Source organism: Sarcophilus harrisii, chromosome 2 (assembly GCF_902635505.1).
Source record: "Sarcophilus harrisii chromosome 2, mSarHar1.11, whole genome shotgun sequence".
NCBI lineage: Eukaryota > Metazoa > Chordata > Mammalia > Dasyuromorphia > Dasyuridae > Sarcophilus > Sarcophilus harrisii.
Genome location: NC_045427.1, coordinates 92,281,098 through 92,302,538, shown reverse-complemented (window position 1 = coordinate 92,302,538; position 21,441 = coordinate 92,281,098). Strand labels below are relative to the sequence as shown.

The 21,441-nt window shown below is 30.7% G+C and overlaps 1 protein-coding gene across 24 annotated transcripts in view; it reads left to right on the top strand.

Annotated features, from left to right (window-relative positions):
• Positions 1–21,441, top strand: part of NRXN1 (neurexin 1) — a 1,358,646-nt gene that overhangs the window by 147,821 nt on the left and 1,189,384 nt on the right. The window lies entirely within an intron of this gene.

Sequence of the window (21,441 nt, the reverse complement as noted above, 5' to 3'; positions counted from 1 at the left end):
GACCTTTCTATTGCTTTAGCTGTCAGCATAACCATTCAAAGAAACATCAAATTAATTTTGGGTTCAGCCAATGAGTTTATAAAGATATTCTAAATTTAATGTTAACATGTTCTATGTATTTATAATTATATTTTGGCCTCCTTCACAAATTAAGTTCTATTTATAAATGACCTTATATTTAAATTATCACAGAAGGTAAATGCCTTATTTCAGAATCTGAGTTCATCACATATTTCCACTTCTTTTCCCTTGTGTGTTTGAGGTCATTTTCCACTTTTAAAAAGTAATTTTTTGCCTGAGCCTTTCAAATGACGACTTTAAGTTTGACGATTTAAAGAAACATGTTGCTAGAAGAACAAAATATGAAAAATAGAACAAAAAACGAAATATGTCCAGTTGTAGTGCTGGACATGTAACTACCATGTTAAATGGTTCATATTTCTTAAAGAATTATTTAAAACATTATTTTAAATTTCTAATAGAATTAACTTAAAAAAGTTAGCATGGCATCTATGAAACATACTAGCTCACTGATAACACTTAATATACTTTAGAAAATTCCCATAACAAAATCATTCTAGGGCTGGTTGAATAATTTGAATGATAGTTTGAGACTATTCTAGCTCATTAATTCACAATTTCCCATGGTGTCATATATTTTTAAAGTTTTTTTAATGATGTAATTATAACTAATATGCTTTATAATTCTTCCCAAACCACTTTGGTATGTATAATAATTTTGAGAAAGATTAACTGTTTATATATATATATATATATATATATATATATATAGGTATGTATAATAATTTTGAGAAAGATTAACTGTATATATATATGTATATATGTACATATATATACAGTTAATATTTCATATATTTTTTTCCATTCTTGCCTTAAATGACTCAGAAAATGTTTATAGATTTCTCAGTGTTCATTGTGTTGCTAAATAAGTTGTAATTTCTAGCTTCTTCAAACTTGCATCTCAATCACATGTTGACCTTTCATTTAGCAAAATCATGATGTATGTTTCCTGCCTCTCTAGCATTTACTCTATTTTGTATTATATATGAATACATAATTAATTCATTTTTGATACAGTTATTGTTCCTTGACTTTTCTATAGATGCATTCTGAAATTGTATCTCCTTATTTAAGTGCATTATACATCTGGATACTTGATACTTCTCAAAATAATTATAGACTGATCTAATAGACCTATTGAAATATGCAAGTTAATGTGTGAGCAAACAGTTTCTTTTATTCCATATTTTGATATATAGTTTGTTTTAATGTATACTACCAAACCACTGTCAAAGAGCTGAGAGTAAGTGAAATATCCACTTAAATAATTGTACAATAAATATGTTCAACTTCAAAAAAGGGTATTTTGACCATGATATGAATTCCTGTATTGTATTGTAATGTTCATTTTACCATAGCATCTTTCGTTAAACACATTTTAATTCTGGCTACAACCATGATGTTACTTGAGAATTTTTCTTTTACTTCTTCGTCATATCTTCTATCTTGTTCGATTATATTCAGCACTAATAAAAATCCTAGTTCATTTTTATCACTAAACTATTAGTTCTCTTAGGATATAAAGAAGCCACACAGTGTCTTTGTTAGCATTATTGACATCATTGATCAAATAAATGAGTATTTCATTAGAATTTGAGTAGATGCCTTTTCCCCCCTCCAGAGTCACGAGCAAATTGGGCTTCCCATTAAATGATAGTTTAAATGATTGTGATAGCTCAAAATGCCTAACTGAAATACTTACAAATACTTTAAGAGCAAGATACTTTACATTATTTGATGTTGTTGTAATGAATGGAATAAGTGATTTCTTCTCAAGAAAAAGAAATCCTCACATATTTTTACTTAGCTGCATAAATACAAAACAAAAAAATGCAGAATTAAGATTTGAAGGACATTACAATGGAAACAGCAGTCTGGAGTCAGTAGACCTAGCTTCTAATTCTTCCTTTTTTATTTACTATTTATTATAATCTTTGGCAGTTAATTTTTTTCCCTCTGTACATTTTCTTTATCTTTAAAAGTAGAGACTCTGATGAAATGGCCTTTAGGGCATTATTGAGCTCAATATATAATATATATGATCCTACTATATCTTAATTCCAAAAATGGCTTATTATCCACTCTGCCATAATGCCTTTCTTTTGAATTCTAAGTGATTATTAGTTCAACTCTTTGTTTGGAAAGCAGTATTAATTATACCTTGTATGGTGTGAGGATGAAGTAGTAGGCTTCTTGGAGTGTGAAAGTAATACAGCTTCCAATATTATAAACATCATATTCCATATGTGATAGAACAACAGACTATAATTAGAAAATAGATAATTGATGCAATTGCCTTAGATTATCTTTTTTGAGAATGGATATTACTCATTATCACAGGGAGGCTTATGCCCAGAAATTGATCATCTTTATATAAACATAACTTCCTTTCAGCAGAGATATCTGATCCTGAATCATCACCCACAAGCAAACTTTAGGGGCTTTACTCTAATTATGCAATGATTACAAAAGGGAATGAAATGAGCTAGTGGCAAAGTAAAATTTAACTAGCTATTAATTCTAAGTTCAATGGCAGAGGTAATGACATTAATCCAAACACTTTCCCAGGATATCATCTTCAATCATTGCCATATTTTCAATTAAAAATAGCAGTGATATTTATTCTAAGCTTTAATTTTCAAATAACACAGGTAAATTCATCTCCTTTCAATAACCTAAAACATGGTAAGAATGATTCTATGTGCCACTGCTTGAAGAACAATTAATGTCTAAGTCAAAAAAGCATTAATTAAAATAATGCTGATTGATTCCCTAAAAATTAAGTGACATTAAAAACATTTTATTAAAATCTCATGAATCTCATGCTTTTTAAACTAATAGACTGAATGATATTTCATAACACTCAGAAGAAGATAACTATTGATAGAGAATGTTTGGCAAAATATGTAATAAAAACTGATTTCACCTGTTCAACATTTTTTTAATATTTCCAAACTTTTTTTCTGGATCATTTGTTATCTAATTAGTAATTGTATGAGTAGATTTATATCAATACTGAAAGAAATCAAAGATTCCTTAGATGAAATAAATGCTGGTAATTTAAGTTTTAAATTCATCCTTTGCAACCTAGAGATCTATTTTCATTTGTTTTGCTTTTATTGTTTGGGATGCAGTGGAAATCTCATTTGGGAAGACATTTTTGGTAAGTTATAACTGTCTCACAGATTATTTTGTCGTATAGATGTGGTTGATTCCAACCCAAAATAAATGGAAAGAAAAGGCACTTCCATTTCTCTCCCCATATTACCAATGATGAAAACAATGTTTTTTTAATAACCTTATATAACTTTGCTTTGGATTATACTTTGCAGGTTATTTTACATTTACTATAATTTAATGTAAATGAGACCTGGAAGAAGTTTGGCAATAGATATCCTTTAAAATGCATGTTATTATTATCTTTTTCAAAGGAAAGATATTTCCTTTAGTCCAATGGGTGTTGTGTGAATATGGTAACAGTTTCCGTATGACCAAAAACTTGTAAGCAGTTTTATGCCACAGTTTTTTTTTTTAGTTAATTGATATTAACTGATTTGCCTAGGATCATACAACTAGTAAATATCTGAGATTGAATATGAACTCAGGTACTCCTGACTTCAGAGTCAGTACCTATCCACTATACCATCTAGCTGCCTCTTTAGTATAACCAAACTTTACACATAGATCTTCTGACAGTGTATGACAGAAGAAAATTTCTATGAATGATGGAAGAGATTTCTTATTCTGCAATCATTTAGTGTCTTTTATGATACACATAAAGATGAAGTGGGTTCATTCTATCTCACACCTTAAAATTTCAGGTAGGATCCTAAGAATACATGACTTCTATCTATCCAAGTATAAATTTATCTTCTACAACAATACATTTAGTCAAATAATACCAAAACAGAATGAGCTTTCTCCTAACCCTAAGATTTCATGATTGAGAACTATGGATGATTCTTGGAAGGAACTGGGATGATAAATTCCATTGTTTGGGGACTATTTCTCTGATAAAATTGTGCCTTTTTACATGGCCTTTTGAAAAAGGAGAAAGGGGGAATTACCCTATTTAAAGCTATGCTTTTTGGAACTATGAATATTCTACTTTATGATAAAACCATAACTTTACAAAACAAATGTGTTTGACTCACTAGATATTAGAGTGATAAGAAAATAAATAGTTATTCAATTTTCAGGAAAAGTTTTTGAATATACAGATGATTTAAACTCATTTTCAACCTTGTTTCTAAAAGTAAATAAAATTCAAGACAGCTTGCTATTTTTTTTAGTTCTACTCTAGTTTTCCATATATTATGAAAGAGCTATACCAAATATAAGTCTCAACAAAACAATCACAATGAAAATTTTGTCTTCTGGGAACAGTTAGAGCACACTTTTGAGCTCAGTGAAGTAGCTGCCATGGTCACAGAGTGGTCCAATAAGACTCACCTGGATTAGTATAAATGTTGAAGTGCTTTTGTTGTGTTTTCAATGGGAAGAAAGTTTAATTTTCTCCCTCACATTTTTCAACATTTTGATCAGGTTAAAGATAGAGTGAAAGAATTAAGGCAACTAAGTGTTTAAAATATTTTTATGGTGTTTATTCAGGGATTCCAGACAAATGAGGACTTTTTTTCTCTAAAGTGACCATTTTTATTGTCATAGGTATCTAAAAATTTTGATTTTGAGAATGGATTTCCTTACCTCATGTGACAGGAAGTGTAATAACCATTTACTAGCCTAATCACATGATTTATTGGCTAAGGAGTTTTGCTTCTTTTCTGAACTGAGATGGTGTGTCCCTTTTTAGGCATCAAAGTAGCCAACCACTTCTAGAGGCTTACCTGACTTAATGTTTCTAGACTTAACATTAATACCTATTCCACTTTACTCATTATTGCAGCTCATATGGTCCAAAGTCAAGTGTTCCATCAGCCTCGGTTTCAGTCTCCCCAGTAACAACAATTACAAGCATGTCACCATATCTAGCTCTCTCTATTCTATGAATTGTGTGGCCATTTCTTGAGAAAGTGTTTATGTTAAAATGTTAACTTAGGAGCAGTATATGGATCAAGATAGTCAACATGAAATGGCCAAGTTAATTCATATTTTATTTAAATAACATCATATTAAGTTCATGTAATGAATGTTTCATTAATGGACGATGGTTCTTGAATGAAAAAATTACACATATACCAATCAGGATGTGACCACAGATTTTAGAACTCTTAGAAGATCTATATAATATAACTTAATTTTTTAAAATATATGTAATGATGAGATTTTACCATACTATTAACATAAGGACTTTAGTTGCATTCCTATCAATGACATTGGATATAGATTGATTTTTCTACACTGATCTATGCTCTGAATTTTTAGAATGTTTGTTTGGGGATAGGTTTTTACCTTGGAATGGAGGGGAAGGATTGAATTACAAGGACCAGAGCTCTATCCTGGGATCCTAACTTTTTAAAAAGTGTATTTAGGGGCAATTGGATACTGCAATGGATAGGGCTCTAGTTCTGGAGTCAGGAGGATTTGAGTTCAAGTCCAATTTTAGACTTAATTACTAGGTATGGGGAAGCAAGCTAGATGATGCAGTGGATAGAAAACCAGCCCTGAAGTCAGGAGGATCTGAGTTCAATTCTCATCTCAGATACGTAACACTTCCTAGCTCTGTGACCCTGGACAAGTCACTTAACCCCAATTGCCTCAGCAAAAAGCAAAAAAATAAAATAAAACAAAACAAAAACCTTACTAACTACGTGATTCTGGGCAAGTCACAACTCCAATTTCCTTTAAAAGCATATTTAATGACACTATTAATTATATTTAGTGAAACTTTACAAAAGGCTATGTTATGGTAAAGAAACCTTGATAGAAATGAAGTTCCTTCTTCAAATCCAATTTAATACAACAGATGTGAGTGATATAATGTCATGAAAGAAAGAAAGGAGAAAAAACTAAGCATTATTTCATTCCACAAACTAGTCATTCAACAAACATCCATTTAGTGTTTATTATGATTCAGGCATTTTTGCTAAATTCCAGGGATATGGAGAAAGATAAAAACTGTTCCTGATCTCAAGGAGCTTTCATTGTAATGTGTGAGGAAACATGAAAGGTACTATGTCCATAGAAAACATGTAAAGGAGAAACAGGATAAGCCTCAAAGAGAAGCATTAACATGGAGGGCAAATTTTGATTGGAATACAATTTATTAAATCAGGCCACTGTATAATAAAGCTTGAAAGATGGTATTGAAGTAAGACTGATGAAGTCTTCAAATGCCAAACAAATGAGCTATATTTTATTCCAGAGACAAGTGAGATCCACTGGATCATGCTGAGAAAGAGAATGGCATAAGCAATTCTATACTTTAGGAATGTCTGTTTAATAACTGTGAAGTAGATGGATCAGAGAGGGTAGAAATTTGAGAGAGCATAAGGAACTATTTCAAGTCTATGTGAGTCTATAAGAATCTGAACTAGAATGGTGGCTATACAAGTTAAGATGAGAAAAGAGATGGCAAAGATTTTGGAGTTAGAATTTATCTGTCATAGAATAATATAATATGAGAGAGGTAAGGGAGACAGTAAAGTGAAGTAATGAGCATGAATGACTGGAAGAATAATGATGTCCTTAAGAGAAATAGGGAACTTAAGAAGAAGAAAACGTGGAGGTGAGTGAGAGGAAAAAGAAAATGAGCTCTGTTATATTATGTACTGATTTTAATGTGTTTGTCTAATGTGTCTAATATCCAATTAGACCTTTCCCTTTAAAATTTTTTTATTATTTTTCCAAATATATGTAAAGATAGTTTACAACACTGACTTTTGTAAGACTATGTATTCCAGTTTTTTCTTCCTCACTCTCTTATCTCCCCCCTCTTTGAACTACCAAGCAATCTGATAAAGGTTAAATATATGAATTATTTTAAATATATTTCCATATTTGTCATGTTGTGTGAGAAAAAAAAATGGACAAAAGGAGAAAAGGGGGGAAAAACATGAAAAAGAAAAAAATAAACAAAAAAGGTGAAAATACTATGTTTCAATTCATATTCAGTCTCCATAGTTTTTTCTTTGGATGTCGATGGCATTTGCCATCCTGTCAATTGGACCAATTAGATTTTTTCAGTAGGCAATAGGTAATATGGAACTGGAGCTCAGGAGATAGATGAATTAGGCATGTAGGTCTAGGAATCACCATATAGAGATAAGAGTTGAACCCATGGGAATTGATTGTCAAAAAGAGTAAATAAAAAGAAAAAGGACAAGGATGAAACTTTTGAATAAAACTCAAAAGGGTAAGACATAGAAGATGAGCTAATAAAGGATAATGAAAAGAGTTATAAAGTAGGAAGATAATCAGAAGACATCACACTTGTAAAAATTCCCACCCCAAAAAAAGAGAATCTCAGCTAGGAAAGAATGCCTAACTATATCTAATGCTTCAGAGAGATAATAAACATGAAGACTGAAAAGAAATTATTTGAGTTTTTAATTAAGAGATTGTTGCAACTTTAAAGAGAGCATTAATGAAATTACCTTGAATGAAAAAAGTTGAGAAATAATTAACATGAGTGGAAATAGATGCAATGGGGTAGATATCTAGGTTCTTATCTCAGAAAGCAAAGGTTGTTATTATCTGTCCTTCATTCTCAAAGAGGAACTTGACATCAAAAAGGGGATGTCATGACTTGCAAGTGGATTGGCTTTAAGTGAAGGAGAACTGTGCAGAGTCACCAACCACACCCTCTCCTCTGGAGCTGCCTGGGGTCAATAGAAAGATATAGATCAGGACAACTAGAGATGACCTTTCTCAGTTTCAATTTGTCCCAGGCAACAGGCATTAATGATTAAGGCTAGATAAGCAATAAGGCAAAGAGTGACCTCTTTTTCCTAGTCAAAAAAAAAAAAAAATCAATCTGAAAGGGGAAGAACTTTCGGGGTTCTGGCCAAAACAGAAACAATTGTAATTTATAGTCACTTTTAACTATCAAAACTCAAAAAATCATCAAGTAAGGCTTGGACTGGGACCTTTTGTTGATTAATCAATGAGAGCCAAAGTGATTTGAGTTTAAGGCATAGTTGTTAAAAAGAAATCTAGCCCATAAATCACAAAATATCTTTCAAGTTTTCATCAAAATTTAGATTCCTTTGGGCAGAGAACTGCCAGGTAAGAATATGATTCCCTAAATGGATAAAGGGAGAAAAAGGTGAGAGAGAAGGAAGAAAGGAGGGGAAAAGGAAAGAAGGAAGAAAGAAAAGAGGTAGGGAGGAAGGAAGGAAGGGAGAGAGGAAGTAGGAAGGAAGGGAGGGAAATGGAAGTAAGGAAGGAAGGGAGGAAGAAAGGAAGGGAAGGAGGGAGGGAAGAAGGAATTGAAGGAGGGAGAGAGGGAGAAAAAGAGGGAGGAAGGAAAAGAAAAAATAGGGAAGGAGGAAGGGAGGGAGAGAGGAAGGAAGGAAGGAAGGAAGGAAGGAAGGAAGGAAGGAAGGAAGGAAGGAAGGAAGGAAAAAAGAGAAGGTGGGAGAAAAAGTGGGAGGGAAGGGAAGGACAGAGGGAGGAAAAAGTCATGTTGCCCACCTGGAATTGGCCATTTGGGTCCCTACTAGGCCAGCTATTGATACTCACTAAATATTAAATCTAGATAAGAAATGCTTCAAGGCCAAGAAAAGCATCTAGTTGTTTGGGGAAAACTTTATAGGAATATCAAATGTTTGTTTCCTTAGCTATCATTAATTTAGTTATTCTAAAGTAACTTTGTCATCTGCTCAAGATTCTTAGGACTTATACTTCATGCTAATCAAGTGGTATTCTTCAAAATAAGGGAGTATGACTATGAGGATTTTTTTTAATTTCTTGGAAATTAATAAAACAGCTACTCTTTATACCATGAGTATTTGTTTCATAGCTGTTACATTTCTCTTGCCTATGAATGAAGGTTTTTGTTTTGTTTTGTTTTTCCCAAAGACAAATCACATTCTTCTTGTTAAATTCCTTATAATCATGGTAGAATATTAATCTCAGAGTAAGGATCATCATATTAGATTACTCTGCTTTTGAATCTCAGGATTAATGTAAAATTCTCAGTATCATTGCTCCAAATGTATAAAATCATATGAGCTGAATTTAACCAAAAAAAAAAAAAAATAGTGATATTTCACTAGTAGTTAAATATTGTCAATGTACCTTTTTTTTAGGATGATTGTATTAGTTTGAAGCCCCTCCGAAATGAAAGTGATTTGAGATTATATTAATATAATGCTTTATACTCAGAAAATTGAGATTACATTATTTTATAAGTCACAAAATCCTCCCAACTATTTTTCATTCTAATTTTTATGGGCCACCTAAAAGTTTTCGTTATTGTTGCTCTATAAAGTGTCATTAATATATAGTCAGCTGGGTGGACATACAGATATAGATAAATGTGTAGGAGAAGATAGATGGATGAATAGATAGATAATGAATACATAGATATATGATGTTGAATGAGTGATAGATAATAAATAGATGGTATTGACTACTGGTGTCATCTAAAATAAAGATAGGATTTCAGGAACATAAATTATACTGTCTAATCCTCATTGAAATTCTATCATAAGTTAAATCACATTTATAGTTTTATATTTTTAAAGCAATATACTTCTGACATAATTGATAGAGCCAGATGTCTGCCATTTTCACACTGATATAATTTAATTTAATCAGCTTATTTGTTTTTGGTAGCTAAAGTATTCTGCAAGAATATTAATTTTAATGGGATCATTCAGAAATAGGGTATTTTTAGAGATATAATGGCTTATAGTGAGTATGGAAACTAAGCATTAATAAAAGGCACCAGGTAAACAGAGGATAAGTGGTGCCAAAAAAAAAAAAAAGTCAGTGTGCTTGAGATTTTTGCGTAGGACTAGCTGGTATTAACTTAATTAAATAGTCATCATATATTTTTCTCTTTTTTTGGTGCCTCTTTCTATGTCTAAGATACTATTAGAAATGAAACATAATTTTTCGTCATTTTACTCTTCCTAGGAGCCTCTTAGCAAAAGGTGGCTGTCTTATCTAATGAAAATAGTGTAATCTGCTAATACATCCCTACTGCACCCATCCTTTTCCTCAGCAGAAAAGATTAAAGTTACCAGCAGTGTTGGTAGATAACATTGGTCTACGTTGACACCTTGAACTTTTAATTCTTCAAAGCATCTTCATACCTATTATCTTATTTTCTCCTTATAATGTCTATGGAATAATGAGGGCACTGATATTATCTGTTGACTGAAGATCACAGAGTGAGCTAAGCAGTAGTAGAATATACTCAGGAGAGCACAATTATATATTCTAATGCTTCTCAGCAAGTATAAATTAAAAAAAAAAAAATAACAAAAGCAAGCCAAGTAAGAGACTAATATATATCTTTTAAATAAAACCAATTTTCCCCTGGTATGAATTCTTAAGGACTGAAAACTAGATCTATGTGTACTTTTTAAATATATGCAAATCAAACAGAGGTTGCACCCTTTATTTGTTATTTTGTCCTTTTCCTACAAGCCATTTTGTCAAGATAATTCAATTATCAATCAATCAATGAGTATTTAGCTCCTATTAAGTTCTAAGTACTGAAGGTATAAGTGCCAAGAATGAAAAATTTCCAGTAATGAATAAATTCATTATGAATATATTCTAATGATGGAGACAACAGATATATACAAAAATATGTGCATTATGAATAAAAACATACGTGTAGCATACATATTTGTGTATTACAGTTATTCACATGAAACATGTATAAGCACAATAAATTAATGAATATATTTTATATTAATGAAAACAAATGTATATATATATATATATATATATAATATCTTCTGTATAGAGTTTGACTCTTAAAAACATTAATGAATAAGATAATTCATAAATTCAAATAAAAGCAAAAATTTTTATGGACAATCAGTATTTGTTGAGAAAATTATCCAAGAATGGAAGTTCAAGCTTAGTTGATGAAGTTATATCACCTAAATTGTTCTGGTTTTCATGGGAAGGCAACACTATTTCTTCAACAAGATATTAGATTCGAATTCAAGTGAGAAAAGATCTATTCCTGTCGCTGACACTTAAGAGTCTTTAGGGAAGTTATTTAACCTCTCTGTTTCTGCTGCTTCCCTGCATAGATGTTGCAGGGACAAATGAGCCAATATCTATGAATCACTTTTACTTGCTTAGACAAGAATACTAAGTGAATACAAAGTAAAATTAATATTTCCCATAATGCCATTTACCTCAGATTAAGTGTGCTGTGGGGAGCTTTCACATTCATTATCTGATCCCCCTTAAAATTCATTGTAAGTGATTTTAAGGATTTTTTCTCCCCTTTAACATACCATGACATTCAATAATGATTAACTTTTTTAAGGAACAAATAAAACACTCATAATATCGTCTTTTTTCATTCATTATTACTTTATTTTTGACATTTTATTTAAAAGAAATTTGAGTTCCAAATTTTATGCCTCCCTCAAGCTTTTCCACCACCTATTGAGAAGGCCAGCAATTTGATATGAGTTATATATAGGAAACCATACAAAACATATTTCCCCATTAGCCAGGTTGCAAAAAAACAAGAAAAATAAAGTGAAAAAAATTTTCAAGCTACACTCATTTCTCTCTACCACATTTTTCATTGTGAGTCCTTTACAATTATCTTTGGATATAAGTAGCTAAATTTTTCACAGTTGATCAGCATCACAGTTAAAATACTACTGTTATAATATACATGTTTTTCTCCTCATCCTGCTCACTTCACTTTTCATAAGGTTTTTCTTTTAATCATATTGCTCATCATTTCTTATAGCTCGACAGTAATCTATAACAATCCTTTGCCACAATTTTGTTCAGTAATTAATGAACATGCCCTCATTTATAGAGCTGCTGTAAATAATTTTGTAAATATAGCTTCTTTTGTTTTGGGTTTTTTTTTAAAATATCTTTGGGATACAGACTTAGTGGTATTACTAGGTCAAAGGTTATGAACAGGTTTACATCTCTTTGGGGATAATTCTAAATTTTTCTCCAGAAAAATTGTACCAATTCATAACTTCAGCAAGAGTTCATTAATGTTCCAATTTTTCCACATCCCCCCAAGCATTTATCATTTTCCTTTTCTGTCATGTTAGCCAATATAATAAATGTGAGTGGTACTTCAGAGTTGTTTCAATTTGCATTTCTTTAATCAATAGTAATGTAGAGGATTTTGTTCTTGTGGCTTTAGATAACTTTAATGTCTTCTTCCCAAAACAATGCCTGCTAATATTTTTTAACTATTGATCAAATAAATGGTTCTTTTTTTTAAATAAATTTGATGAAGTTCCCTAAATATTTGAGAAATAAGGCCCCTATTAGAGAAACTTTCTATAAATTGTTTTCCCAGTTTTCTGATTTCCTTCTAAATTTGACTACATTGGTTTTATTTGAACCAACACTTTTTAATATTTCATATACTTAAGATTATTTATTTTGCTTCCTGTAATCTTTTCTAGCTCTTGTTTGGTCATAAATTTTCCTTTATCCACAGATCTCTCAGATTAATTTTTCCATGGTTTCCTAATATATTTAGACTATTACCATTTATGTCTAAATCATGTACCCCACTCATAATATTCTTAAACAAATGGTCTTCACACCAAATAGTTCTGTTATACAACTGTTAGTAGCTTCAGTGTCCCAAGTTAGAAGTCTTGTAATTAATCACATTCTTTTCTCGTATTTGTTTTTATTCATTCATTCTTTCATTTATTTAGGTGGAGAGTAGAGAGGCAATACTTGGATCTATGATTTCATCTGTCTAGAGAGTGTAAACTCTCAACCAATGCAGATGTCAACTCATCTATAACTTTTAGCCTTAGAACATTTACTGGACCACTGAAAAGTACCTTCACACAACTACTTATAATCACACAGCTGTGTCAGAAAATACACTGGAACCTAAGTGTTGTTGATTCAAAGCCTATAATATAATACTTCTCACTCTTTCTTTGTCTCTTATTTTAAGTTTGTCTTTGTCTTGTTTTCTCTCTATACTAAAATGACTTTTAGATATGTCTCTTCTCCATCTTCTGCACTGAGAATATTATCTGCTTGAGACCTGAGTTTGTTTCATTTTTATCCTTATATCTCTAACATACTGCTTTATATATTTTGCTGTTTTTCTGTCATGTATCACTCTTTATGAATTTAAATGAGAAAAATGAGATAATTCCCTTGGTATACAGGAGTAATTTTCCATTTCCTTTTCCAGCTTCATTTACAGATAAGAAAATTGAGCCAAATAGGATTAAGTAATTTGTCATGGTCTTATAGCTAATAAGTATCTGAGACTAGATTTGAATTCAGGATAAATGAAGTTTTCCTGACTCCAGACCTGTATTATATCTCTGTGCCACCTAGCTGGAACTTTACATATAACAAACCCTTAATAAATGAGTCTGTACTGAAATCTGTGGTGTGGCTATCAAAATTCCAATGATAATTACTTGGTAAACAGTATTAAAATTATCCAATTCACAACTTAGTAAAGCATATGATTGTTGTAGATTACTGAATTCCAACAATTATTAAGTATAAAAAAAAAAAAGGTTTCTGCTTCAGAATGTAATTCATTTATTTCAGTAAATGTAGCCTAATTTTAATTATTTCTGTCTCTACCTAATGATCTATGGGCAAATGTTTTATAGAAAATATAGAAAAATATAGAAAATAGGGGCAGCTAGGTGGTGCAGTGGATTGAGCACCAGTCCTGAAGTCAGGAGAAACTGACTTCAAATCTGATCTCAGATACTTAACACTTCCTAACTGTGTGACCCTGGGCAAGTCACTTAACCCCAATTGCCTCGGCAAAAAATAAATAAATAAATAAATAAAAATGCATCACGTTTCCTTGTTTAAGCTATCTGCATTCACAAATCTTAATTTTTTTTGATAGGTCTTTAACAATGTATATTAAGAATTCAATTTGGGCTTGATTGTCTACAGCAATCCAGAGTTTCACCTGATTTTTGGCTTTGGAAATAGAAACTGTATTAAATAAATCCATCAAGATGAGCTTGAGCAATTTTTTTTTCACTTAAATCATGCATAAGAATATTTTTACAAATGTAAAATGTATTTCTCTTCACCATTATCAAGTTAAACAAGAAATTTTTTTTCCTATTAAAGGAAATAGTGTCATTTCACAACCATTTTGAAACTTTTCTGCTCATATCTTTTCTACTCTTTTTACATATACTAGTAAAAATATGATTCCCTGTAAAATACTATTCAGAATTAAATTTTTAGAATTAAAAGTCACATTCTCTAAGTTTAAAAAGGTCCACATTGCTTTTTAGGCAATGTAGGAATTTTGTTGGATTCCATTATAATCAAATAGCATTTTAACTAGCCAATGTTAATTTAAACATTAACATAAAAGGTAACTGATATCTTTATTAATGGCTTCCCTTCAGCCATATTTATATCTCTGCATTACTTAGCAATTTATATGGGGCAGTCAATATTTCAGAATATATGAATGAAATGGGATATTAAAAAAAAATAAAAACCACACTGAACCTCTTAATAAAGAGCAAACACTCATATTTCATTCCTTAATCTTACCAAGTCCTAACAACAGACCGAAATATTGTGCAAAGAATGGAGATAGATGTCCTGAATTCAAATAGTAGCTCTAATACTTAGTAACTGTGAGACTTTCAGAAATTCAAAAAACCTTTTTGAAAATTCTGATTCATTTTTTAAAAATTCAGGAATTGCACTAAATTATGTTTAAAGGGTTTTTTTTTTCAGTTCTATATCTAAGAAATCATTAAAATATGTGGAAAATAAGGTGAATTGTAGATGTTATGCATATCATTTGATTCTCAGGGTATTATGTCTTATTTGCCCACTTTACTAATAATCCTATTTTAACCTTAGGCAAACTTTGCAATAGTGTGTCATATTAAATCCAATGAGAGACAAAATTAATTATGAAATATTATCTTTTCTGACTTCTAAAAGAATCACATTTTCACAAGATTCTTTAGAGAGCTCTTATAAAATGGTCCAAAATGGTTCACAAATGTTAGGGGTTCTTTTTTAACTTTTTAAATTGTTATGCTAATTAGCTTGTTCGTGGAAATGAATGGAGTTTATTAAAATTCAATTGGCATAAAACTGAATGGAATCTTCTACACTCATAACAAATGCATTTTTAAAATCTCAAAGATTTTGTGTAGTAGCTTTCTGTTTATATTTCTTCAAAAGCACTTTCAATTTCGATTAATGTATAATCTGGGTGAAAGACAGAATCTGGCACTGATAGGAAAAGGCCAATAAATTCTATTAATTTTACAAGAGCATTTTAAAATGATATTTTTAACAAAGCACCCTTACTCCAATACAGAAAAACCACACTTTTGCCCTTAATTTTCTTAAAGGAAGTTAATTGACCCAGAGCACCAAGCTGGAGTCAGCAAGACCTGAATTCAAATCTAGTCTCCAGACTCTGGAAAAGTCACTTAACCTCTGTCTGCCTCAGTTTTCTTATTTGTAAAATAGGGATTATAATAGCACCTGTATCCTGGGGTTGTAGTAAGGATCAAATAAGTTAATATTAGTAAAGAACTTTGCAAAGCTTAAAACTTAAATGCTAGGCATTAATATTATAATTATTAATCTATTAACAGTTATTTAGTACGTACAGTATGCCAAGCTCTGTTGTAATTGTTGGGAATATAAAAAGAAACAAAAGACAGTCGCTTTCCTCAAGGAATTTGGAATCTACCAAGAAAGAAAATGTGAACACATGCACACATACACACACAGAGACAAAATGTATACAGGGTTAATAGGAAACAGAAAAACTAGAATAAAAGATGACAAAGTCTTCTAGTTAAAAAAATGAGATTTTAGTTGGGACTTAAAATTAGAAAGGTCAGTATCCATAAAATTATAATTCCACATTTAAAATGCATAATACTCTACAGGTGAAGATTTTTTTACTGAGGTTTGATTGGTAGAGAGATACATTAATGCAAAATCCTGACTTCTTCCAATAACTTTGAATCTTGTTTTCAAATTGGAAACTCAAATGCAAACCCATAATGCAAAAATGTGTAGGTTTTATTATGTTTTAGTGATAGAGTGATCTCTATAATCAGACAATTGTTGAATTAACTTTCCTTTCCAATATCATTAATAATACTCATCTTAACCTTCATGTTCATGAAGTAGTAATTTATTGTGGTTTGAAAACTTCAGGACAAACTTAGAAGCTGCCCTTAGCACACAATCCTATCACTCTTTTTTTTTCTTTCTGCTGCATTATTATCTACTGAAGTCTAAGCTGAGAGCATAGAATACAATTATTTTAATGCATATGCTTCCTCTGATAAACACATGGAAAATATCTCTGGCATTAATGGGAATATGGAGGGAAATTTCTCAAATTTTTATACTTTTGAATAATGTTTCTAGAAATTAAATGTTCAAATACCAAAAGCCACCTAGCACTTAATAGGTTGTATTTCTTTTATTATATTTATAATTTTAAAAATATTATTCTCTTAAAAACAATATTAGCATTCTGATATGAATAAACTAGGAGCTGTTTTCCTAGTATTGGGCTTGGAATTGATGTGCTCTTTCTGTACAATCTCATCTTGTCTTGTAACAATATTAGGAACTTTTAGGTAGAAAAATCAGTTGGCTATGTTTTTGGTCACTTAAGGAACAGATGATAATTAATTAGCCAACATGTGTATCAAATACAGGATCTTGATATCAGTGGCATGTGTTGTGAACATTTGGAGCTAATGGGCATTACCAAAATGGTAAACTTATTTTTTTCCTTTTTGTTTCTGAAAATACTTAAAATGTGAGATTAGGTGTATTCATTCATTCATTTTTTCACTTCTTTGGTAAGTTTTTTGTTGAAGACTCTTATTGTATATGCAGAATATCACATTAAGTGCTAAGGTATTGATATAAAGATGGATAGCAAGGAATCTATTTCCAATGGAAGTTATTAAATTAGCTGGTGAATGTGTGTGTGTGTGTGTGTGTGTGTGTGTGTGACTTATCTTGATTTTCTTGGTTTCCTTCAAGTCCAAGCTAAAATCTCACTTCTATCCTAAGGTTTTCCCCATCCCTTTTAATTCTAGTGTTTTCTATCTTTTGATTATTTCTATTTATCCTTTATATACTCTATTTGTTCAAAATCGTTGTCATGCTCTCTCCCCGAGTATATTGCTATCTTTTTGTTGATAGTGTCTACCTTTTGACTTTGCAACCTCAGTGTTTAAGGGTTACTGATTGATTGATAACACAATGTTAACATGAGCATAGACAAGAAGTATTCTACAGAATCTAGATGAAAAGCAATCAAGCAAGCTGGAATCATTGGAGGAAGAAGGGATTTTAAGGCCTGAATAGGAATGAATAGTAGAGTGAATAATGTGATGGCTGAAATTTGGAGAGACCAAAAGAAATTAATACCATCAAAACTAGGAAAGGCTTTTAAAAATAATATAGTCCACTTCCCTCATTTTATAGATGAAGAAAATGACATTCAAAAGAAGTTAGGTGACAAATGTCTATGATCCCCAGGTCTACTAACTCCATTGCTATCTCCATAATGCAATCAGGAACTCAAGAGTGGAAGTGAAGAGACTTCTCTAGCTTAAGTCAATAAAAATAAGCAATAATGGGGACAAGTTTATGGAGAAACTATTGTGGTCAAAGGGTCAAGACTCTAACCTGGAAGAATCAGGAAAGCAGAGAAACAGTTATATGTTGAAACTGGAAGAATTTTAGATTGGGAAGTTCACAATCAATTATTCTCCTGCCCCTTCCCCATGTAGAATATAAGGTCTTTGCCTGTATGGAGAGACTCATTTTAAAAAAAAGTATCTCTAATGTTACAGTGACTTGAATATAGCATGCCTTTAATAAATGTTTCTTGAATTTAATTGACTGTAGTAAAGGAGGAAGTGACTTCATCACCCTAACTGAAAAGTCTGGGACCTAATAGAGAATTGAGAAAAATTATGAAAAGTTAGGATAATTGTTATGGGGCAAATATTAGAAAAACACCAAGAGATGAACAGAACCATGGTCAGGATGACTAGAGCTTTGTTTTCAATTGTTGAAAATAGAAGATATTGGAAGTATTTGGAATTTTTATATAGTTAGAAACAAGTGAGATCAGTGCTTAGGTAACAAAAAATAATTAAAATAGAAAATTACCAGATGGCTTGCTACTCCCGCAACTGGCAGTTTAGCATCTTGCATTCTTCCTTTCCAATGAGAAAACATTTAAATTTTAATCCATGAGGGACTTTCCCGAGTTCTCCCTGTACCAAAATGAATTTGCCTTTAAAAGGTGATTTGAGGGCACCATTCTTGGTTTTTTCTCAAGGTATATTTTTGACATTTGCCCACGTAGCCATAGGAAGAAGCTTAGTAGAAAATTCTTTCCTCTTGCATTAGGGGAATGTTTATGTTTCTCTGTGTGTGTTTGTGCATTCAAAATAAATATCTTGCTATTAAAGATTTAACATTATTGTTTTTTAACATTGCCTGAGAAATTGACATTGATTCTAGAATACCTCAGTTACCATTTGTAGCAGGTATGAATAAATGGTATGATTGTGATGAGAAGATATTACCCCTTGGAACTCATGGAGCACATAGAAATCCATGTAATTAGTGAAATGAATAAGTATCCTTATTCTATGCTAACTTACAACCCGTCTTAATAAGAAAATAAAATATTAGAGACTCATACTTTCAGCTGATAGCTTCATCCATGGGGGATATCAACACCAAGTTGAAGAGATTGTGCTTACTCAAATAATATCCACAGGCAAAAAGTATTCACAGTATGAGATCCCTGAAATTCATGGCATTTTACTTTATTGGAGACCTAAGAGCCTGCAGGCTTAGGGGTCTCTCTATAATGACAAGCAGTATTTTAATGCATGAAAATGCCTATCATTCTTCTGGTTCTGAACCATTTAAACCTTAGAGCATAACTTTAGTACATTTAAAAATATCAAAGCCTAGTTCAACTATGCTTAACTTGTCAGATGTTAATCTCCATTTCTTTCAGTGTTTTATGCATTTTGCTTGGTCATTGAAGATAATATTCTTTGAATAACTGAGATAAATATTAAAAACAATTTTAGTTTAGAACTTTGGGCAATATTTGTTGATAGGAGGGAAATTTTAAATTAATATATTGAAATAAAGATAAATATTGAATTTTTCCCATGATATGTTTGGTATTGAAAGAGTATATTTAAAATACATAATTTTTTTAGAAGACAGGTGCATTTTAAAAATTAACAACCTTTCATATTTAAAGTTGGGTAGTTTTTTTTTAAATCATGTAAATGATTATATAGATAGGGTCAATTCTAGTCCTTTAATTCTATAACTATGAGAGATGAATGCTTAAAACTAAGAAAAATTTATTTTAAATATTAGTTTTCATTTTACTCTGAAAGCCCAAGAAAACAACAATGCTTCTATTTTAGCATGAACACAAAGCTTATTCTTTATACATTTATATGTATATGTGCATACATTTATAGATACACATATATATGTAAATATATTTATATATAATTTCTTTAAATACAATTAAAAATTTAAAAATATTTTGGTAAAAATATTATCTTTTCCAACATGATAGTATTAATAAATGTATTGAGATTCAACCTCTGGTTTTCCTATTTCCAAGTATGTGGAGATGATAAGAATAAAAATAGAATGAAGTTTAGCAATTCAAAATACCTGAGATACACAGTTCCAGTCATGCTACATTCTCTTTGACCTTATATAAACACATCATACTTCTGTGCCTCAATTGTTTGTTTTCACCTACAGAGGATTGATAACACTAATGCTATTGAATACTATATAGAAAAATAAGAAATTAACATTACAGTCTTAATATAGTGCCATTTTTGATAGGTATTCCATAGATCTAACTTATAGGTGTCTTTTTAAAATATTCCTGTGACTTAAAATCCATGCATGGGATATAAAACAGGAAAATCTTAAAAGAAATATTCCCCAAGTTGCATAGAATTATAGAGATTTACATATTAATGAAAGTAATTTGAATAGGTATCTCAGTAGTATTGTTACCTTAATGAAGTTAGGTTTAAAGAGACATGAAACAGTTTTAAATGTCCCCTTATTCACTGATTAATTTGTTAAGTATTAGTATTTATATGTTTTAAATCAATAAATGCACATCTACTTGCAATCCAGATATCCATAGCAGATAGAAAGTTGAACTTAGAGTAACACATTCTTAAGTTGAAATCTTGTCCTGGAAAATTATTAGGTACATAAAAAAGACAAATCACTAAAGCTCTGCCAATTACAATTTCCTCTTATATAAAATAGCATAATAATAATAACACCTGTTTCCAAAGTATTTTTGAGATAAAATGAGATGATATGTATAAAGTTATTTTCAAATCTTTAAGTGTTATATAAAAATTTAATGTATTATACATACATGCATATATTTATATATTTTTAATTTTTAAAATGCAAAGTTTTTCTCAAAGAGTATGAAAATTCTAAAACAAAGTTCAAAAAGGCAAAATTATATGCTATTTTAATTAATACTTGTCCATCTTATTAAGCAAAGGGCAGGCAAATTTGACAGTGAATGTAGACATTGGAATTTTATTTTTAAAAATACTTATTTTAATATTGAATTTAAAAACAATAGTTGAAAATTCTCTCCCTTCCTAGAGCCTATTCCTCATCCACTCAAAAGGCAAGCAATATATATTTGAAGTCATGCAAAATGCATTTTCCTGTTGCAAAAAAAAGAAGCAAGAAAAAATGTTCAGATTTCATCAGGTCTCTAGAGCTGGATTATATTTTTCATCATAAATCTGTAAGTATTGTCTTGAATCATTGAACCTAACAGAGTAACTAAATCATTCACAATTCTCATTATTATTCTGTATAGTATTTTTCTAGTTTTGATCATTTATCTTCCATCAGTTCATAAAGGTCTTCCCATGTTTTTCCTAAAACTATGTCCTTCATCATTTTTTATTGAATGACAATATTCCATCACATTCATATACTGCAACTTGTTCAATCATTACCTAATTGATGGGTATAGCCTCATTTTATAATTCTTTTCTACCACAAAAAGAGCTGCCATAAATATTCTAATGTGTGTATGTCCTTTTATCTTTTCTTTAATCTTTTTGTGATACAGAAGCAATGTGATTCTAAAAAAATATCTATCTCATTATTATCCTTGAGAAACTTTCTGTAGAG